Source organism: Culex quinquefasciatus, chromosome 2 (genome assembly GCF_015732765.1).
Source record: "Culex quinquefasciatus strain JHB chromosome 2, VPISU_Cqui_1.0_pri_paternal, whole genome shotgun sequence".
In the NCBI taxonomy this organism is placed as follows: Eukaryota; Metazoa; Arthropoda; class Insecta; order Diptera; family Culicidae; genus Culex; species Culex quinquefasciatus.
Window position 1 is genome coordinate 13,947,264 of NC_051862.1, and position 6,178 is coordinate 13,953,441.

Genomic DNA, 6,178 nt, shown 5'->3' on the forward strand with positions numbered 1-6,178 from the left:
CCCGAGACGTTCAAAATAGCACATGAAATTTTCAAAAGACCTTTTCAAATATTCAGCTTGTTATTTAGAGCCTCAACATATTTTTCCTTAAAAACCCACCTAATAACCTTTCTTTTGAAACGTGGCGCTCTAAAATTGGGTCAGCCGTTCCGGAGACAAGATTTTTTAGAAAATGAGCTTTTTGCGAAAATCGACAAAAATGCCATTTTTGGACCACCCTATTTCAGATAAGAGTTAGGGTGCTCGCCAAACAAAAAAAAATATCGGTCTTATTATTTTGGCCAAGGAACATCCCAAATTAGAGCCAAATCGGAGCACTTTCGATTTGGAGACTTCCTGTTTGACGTGGAATCGCTGTAAATTGATATTTTTATTAGTTTTGGTTAGAACAGACACAAAAATCCTAATAAGTGCATTGGTTTTCAACTTATGAGTTTTTTGCTGCTATAAAAGCTGTCCCTATTTAGACTGTAGTCTGATTCGCCTCAGTTGAAGCCCATTTCAAATAATTTCGATTATAAAAATACGTGAAAAAAACTACTTCTAGTGATAAAAATTCTTTATAAAAGATCAGCATTTTGCCGTGTTTGTTTTATTTTCCGGAAAGTCCAAAAAATAACCTCCTGCTTTGACGAAGACTCCAAGTCAATCAGAATATCCCTTTTCAAGATACAGATTCTAGAATATTCTTAAGACCAGCCCGCAAAATTGTATGGGAAAAATAAGTTACAAGATAATATATAATGAAAAATTGCTTCTTTTGACATAGGCAAGAACGGACAAAATTTAATGTCAGGTGTGAGGTGTGGTATGAGCACACATTTAAACTTTTTTTAAATCTGTTTTCAGGGCATTAAAGTGTGAAACGGAACTTGGAGGAGATCGTCGGCAATCGCCGACCAAACGAGGAAGAGCTGAGGAATGCATTGATAGAGGTGGAAGGAGTACTCAACGCCCGACCGCTTACACACGTACCAGTAGATGCTGAAAGTGCACCGGCACTTACGCCGAATCATTTTCTCCTGGGATCCTCCAACGGAACAAAACCGCTGACTCTGTTAGACAACAGTGCTGCGACGGTGCGGCGTGGGTGCACACTATCCCAAGTGATGGCAAATCAGTTCTGGCGACGCTGGATTCGAGATTACCTCCCGGAGATAACTAGACGCTCGAAGTGGTACCAGAACGTAAAACCGATCGAGGTCGGTGACATCGTTGTAATTGCTGACTCAAATCACCCCAGGAACTGCTGGCCTAAGGGCCGTGTCATTGGAACCGTCAACCGGGATGGACAAGTGCGCAGAGCAACGGTGCAGACAGCGAAGGGGATCTACGAGAGGCCGGTGGTGAAGTTAACGGTTTTAGACGTTCGGAGCGAAAAGGAGTAAACTGCATCAATGGTGCAGCATACTGGGGGGGAGTGTCACGTCGATTACGACCGCGCTCCTACCGTCCGACATGTCACGGTATTTTTGCAAACCCTTTTTGTCATGTTGACATCGAGACCCCCCCCCCCACAGCAGGTCGGGTTCTACACCGATGTCCAAGCAGTCTTCAGAAGCTGCTGTCAAAACTCGAATATCCCCGAAAGCGACGAGTCACGCAGAAGACGAGTGTGGTAAATTATAAATTAAAGCATTTTGGATAGTTGTGAAATTCTCGAATTTGTGAGGTAGGAAATTTATTAATAAGCCTGATCTAATTTGTGCCAAGTGTTGCTTCCGTGCCGATGCGACGTCCTATCCTAAAACTTAATCTAAACCTAACCTCAATTGTAGCTGGAACGTTGTGCGAGAGAAATTCTTGGTTGGCTAGATTAGAAACGAGTGTTAGAAATAACACTGCAGTAAGTTTGCGTTTAGTTAAAATGAATTGTAACTTAATTCTAACTTAAACATAATTGAATTACCGTAATCTGGGGTGAATCGGGACTACAGTCTGAATAGGGACAGCAGTTTTTAGAGAACTTTAAGCTTTTAAATTTGGAAATGGATGTACACATTTTGTTGGCCTGAGTCTGTTCTAACCGAAACCAACCAGAAAAATCAAAATATTGTGCTTCAACATGGTTAAAACTGCTGTCCCAATTCGCCCCATGTGTCCCGATTGACCCCAGTTTACGGTACAGTCTGACTACCTGAACGTAGTTATCGGTTGATTAGAATCTACACAAGGGCTAGAAGAACACTAAACGTAGGTCCCCCTGAACGAATTTCTGTGTAGCATTCTCTAAAAAACAATGTTTTCGCAGGAAATAAAAATCTACACCCAGAACAACCTGGTGTTTATTCGTGTTTCGGAAAACGCACCCTAGCCGTCAACTCAATTCAACAACCCTAAACAAGTTTAAAGACATTTGGTTGCATCATTACTAAGATATAGCTATTTGAAGTTAGCACTTTCAAAAAACGAGTGCCACGAAGTTTCAACAATGCGTTGACCAAATCGGCTCAAAATTTAGTGAGGACCAGGTTCCGCTCTTTATATAGTTTATAAGTTAGTTTTAAGGTATCCCTTTTCCCTTTTGTACATGTAGGACCTCCTACATTTGAAATCACTGAATAGCGAAAGCTACAATATTTCATGAATAAATGAAAGTTGCTAGTATTTAAAATTGAGGTGAAAAGTCATCGTTTGTGATTGGACACTCATTAATATTTTAACTGAATGAATGTACATGGAAAAGAAATTTAAATAAATATAAATTTAAAAAAAAGAAAAAGTGAGGACCAGGGTTACTAGGTCAAAATTTGAAAAATCTGGCAAAGTATCAATTAAAAATCTGGAAAAATCTGCCAAATGAAAATCTATCGATTCTGAATGGTGAAAGGGAGGGAGAATATAAATTAAATAAAAAAATTGTAGGTTTCAGATGGTTTAACAGATTTTGTGACCTGAAAAATATCGAATTTGCATTTTTTAACAAAAATAAATTATATTCATTTTTATTTTTAATTAAATTCGTTCATTTTTATCAAAAAGTTGCTCAAAATGGACATAATGTGAAAAATCTGGCAAAATCTGTCAATAGCTGGTACAAAAAGGGTGAATCTTTATTCTGGCAGACACTTGAAAAATCTGGCATTCCCAGTGTTGTTGAAGCAGATGACCAGGCGAGCAAACCCCTCGGCGATCTAGACTATTATTTGATCTCCCCCTCACCCTCGAGAGTGTCAATAGGGCACAAGTAGACGAACGAAAGAAGAACGTCAAGATCGAGGAGAACGGCAGATCATTCTCGACGTGACATAGTAGAATTAGTCCACCATTTACAAATTAACGCTCGTTTTTAAATTTATTCTTATTTGTACGGCTAGCTATCGAAAGCGAACAGAACATTTTAATCTGAATTCTGGTGAGAACCAAAACACTTCGGTTTACACGCTATACTTACTTATTACACTTATTATATCTAGCTTGATCGGCTGCGGCAAAATTAATTCAATCGAAACTAGTTAATAGCTGACTCATTTGGTACATCTACTATTGTAAGTACTCAAAGAATGAGTTCAAGGTAAACTTAATCTAATACTAAACTAAAATCAGGTTCACACCAGCACCAACTTGAATCGTACCAACAGCGAACCCCTACAAAGTTCTGGACTAAATTTGTAAGTGTACCACAGATATGAATTGATCAAACTTACTAAATACATACTATTTTTTAGCTTTAAGCTTACTCTGAGGGAAACGACGAGTTTTGCTGTAAAGAGTCCGAAACGACCTCTGGGGGATTCGCACCTTGGGCAACACCCAGATTTATCTGGCAACCGGGCAACCCAGGTGAGGACTCGTTAAACTGGTCTCGCGTACATAATGAAGGCCAATTTTCAAAAAGTTTGAAAATATTTTTATGTTTTTCATATAAAAAACGTCAGTTTTCAATTATTGTATTTTTTTTAAAAGGCAAAATTTAAAAATTGGGCTGCGTCATGCACACGGGTTATGTCTTGAGAGTCTTCTCTCCAAATTTCAGCTAATTTGGTCCATCCCATCTCGAGATATCGTGGCACCCGTAAATCAACTCTGTGTTTTGAGAAAAACGTTCACAAAGTTTGACAATTCACCTTGTGCATGCCAAAATTTTGGACTCAAATCGTCCCTAACTCTGTTTAACCATGAAATAGGTATTTTCACTTTTAGGAGAGATCGAAAATCATCTTTTAAGTGGATTCATTGAATATTCTATATTATCAAATTTTGTGATTTTATACATGTATGTAACCCCTTAAATGTTTTTTTTATGTATATAAAAAAAGGGTTTGCAGTTTGCGAAAACCACCCTATCATGAATCATCCGGTCTATTTTTGTTTTCAAAATGGTCCTGTGGAGTTAAGTTTGGACACCAATACAGTCCAGACTCGATTATCCGAAGCCTCGATTATGCGAAGTTTCGATTATTCGAAGGTTTGTATGGGACTTCGGATAATCGAATCACGAACTCATCACGATTTTTATTTGTATTTTTTCATTTTCTTACTTTTAACATCAAATTCGAGTTCTGCGACCCCATTTCAGTCAAATCTTAATGGATGATTGTCTATGGAATTAAAAGATGCATTTTTTCAATATTTCATCACCACCATTTTGGCCGCCATCTTGGATTTAAAAATTCTAAATTAATTTAGAGTAGTTCAGGAGTCATACTTATGCTCAACAATAAAAAATAAGACAACAAAAAAAAATTCTTTGGAGATTCGATTATCCGAAGTGAAATTTTGCCAAGGCCTTCGGATAATCGAGTTTGGACTGTAATAGGATCCGTATCCGTATCCGTACCCACGTTATTCCTAAACAATAACAATTTCAGCGAATTATGCATTGAACAACAATGTTTTATTAGAATCGATAGAATTGACTTTTGGTTAATTCTCGGCCAACAGAAATAATGCCATGAAATTATTCAATAAAACCAAGCGGCTCCATTGAATCATCTTCCTTAGAATGAATTCATGGAGGCGCTTGGTTTCTAAAAATTACTCCACTCCACAAACTAGAAATTTGGGCCATAAGCATGGTTATCTTTGTAGCTCATTATATTTTTAACAGTTTTTACTAACAGTACTATTTCTCGGAATTCAACAGTTGGAAATTGAGCTCACTTAAAAACCAGTTCATAAACAATACAAAAAGTGAAAACGTTACTCTAAAGGCTGAATTCAATGTTCAAAGGCCGATGAGCTAAAAATATGCGTCCAAATAGAAAAGGTTGTACATTTTTCATATAAACATCGAACTGTGAAGTTTCGATTCGATTGAGAAATTTATGATTGATATTTTGGAAATTCAGGAAAGATGCTTGTCATACAGTTCGGACATGTTTTTTTTGTTTGTTTTTAATTACAAACATTCATAATAATTTTCCTTACAAGTTGAGATTGCTCCGGCATCTCGACCTGTAAAGAATTCCCATCGTGAATGAATGTTTTCTAGCTTAAAACAAAAAAAACATGTCCGAAATGTATGACAAGCATCTTTCCTGAAATTTCAAAATATCAATCGTAAATTTCCCCTCGATTGAGTAATCACCACACAGGATGGGTAGTACCCTCACACAAGCATGTGTTTTTTAATTAAAACGTTCGAAGAAACGGTAGATAACCCAATTTCCCATGATTAAATTTCGTTTTGTTTGTGGGTTTGCTTCCGAGATCTCGAAGATAAATAGCATCCCTTTTCTGTTTGCCTTGAGATCATCGAGTTTTCGAGTTTCGAGCTCGTTTCTCATTATGACGAGGCAAAATGAAAGGAAAGGGCGGGAAATGGAGATGGGGGAAATATGGGAAATCGAAAACAGGATTCGATTCATTCCAAGTGTCTGCTGTGTGTATCGAACAACAATTTTCCATCCTTGTTCAGTTTCCTTCCGGTTGATGTTTATTTCACATCGGATTCTGGAATCATCTGTCCGGTGGGTTGGTAAAATTTAATTTGAACTTTAAATTTAAGAAATTACTCTTTTTAAACAACCATCCTATCCATTATTTTTATGATATTTTCAAAATTTTACAATTCAATGACCCACCCTGGCAAGTGCTCACAAAAGACCAACCAGCAGCATATCTCACTAGCTAAATCACACAAAACAACAAGACGAGAGTGGCCCCCACAAACAGCTGCCAGTTTATGTTGGCCTTACTTGAGGGCACACACAGCACAAAACACGAAACGAGTATG

At 37.6% G+C, this 6,178-nt stretch overlaps 2 long non-coding RNA genes across 2 annotated transcripts; both read left to right on the plus strand.

The window, feature by feature from the left end:
- Positions 1-1,776: 1,776 nt before the first annotated feature.
- Positions 1,777-2,333, plus strand: LOC119767646. The gene is made up of 3 exons (XR_005277629.1): positions 1,777-1,846; positions 2,129-2,193; positions 2,252-2,333. It is a non-coding gene; the product is annotated as an uncharacterized LOC119767646 (long non-coding RNA).
- A 955-nt stretch (positions 2,334-3,288) lies between these two features.
- On the plus strand, positions 3,289-3,602 carry LOC119768003. The gene is made up of 3 exons (XR_005277845.1): positions 3,289-3,355; positions 3,417-3,488; positions 3,547-3,602. It is a non-coding gene; the product is annotated as an uncharacterized LOC119768003 (long non-coding RNA).
- The last annotated feature ends 2,576 nt before the right edge of the window (positions 3,603-6,178 follow it).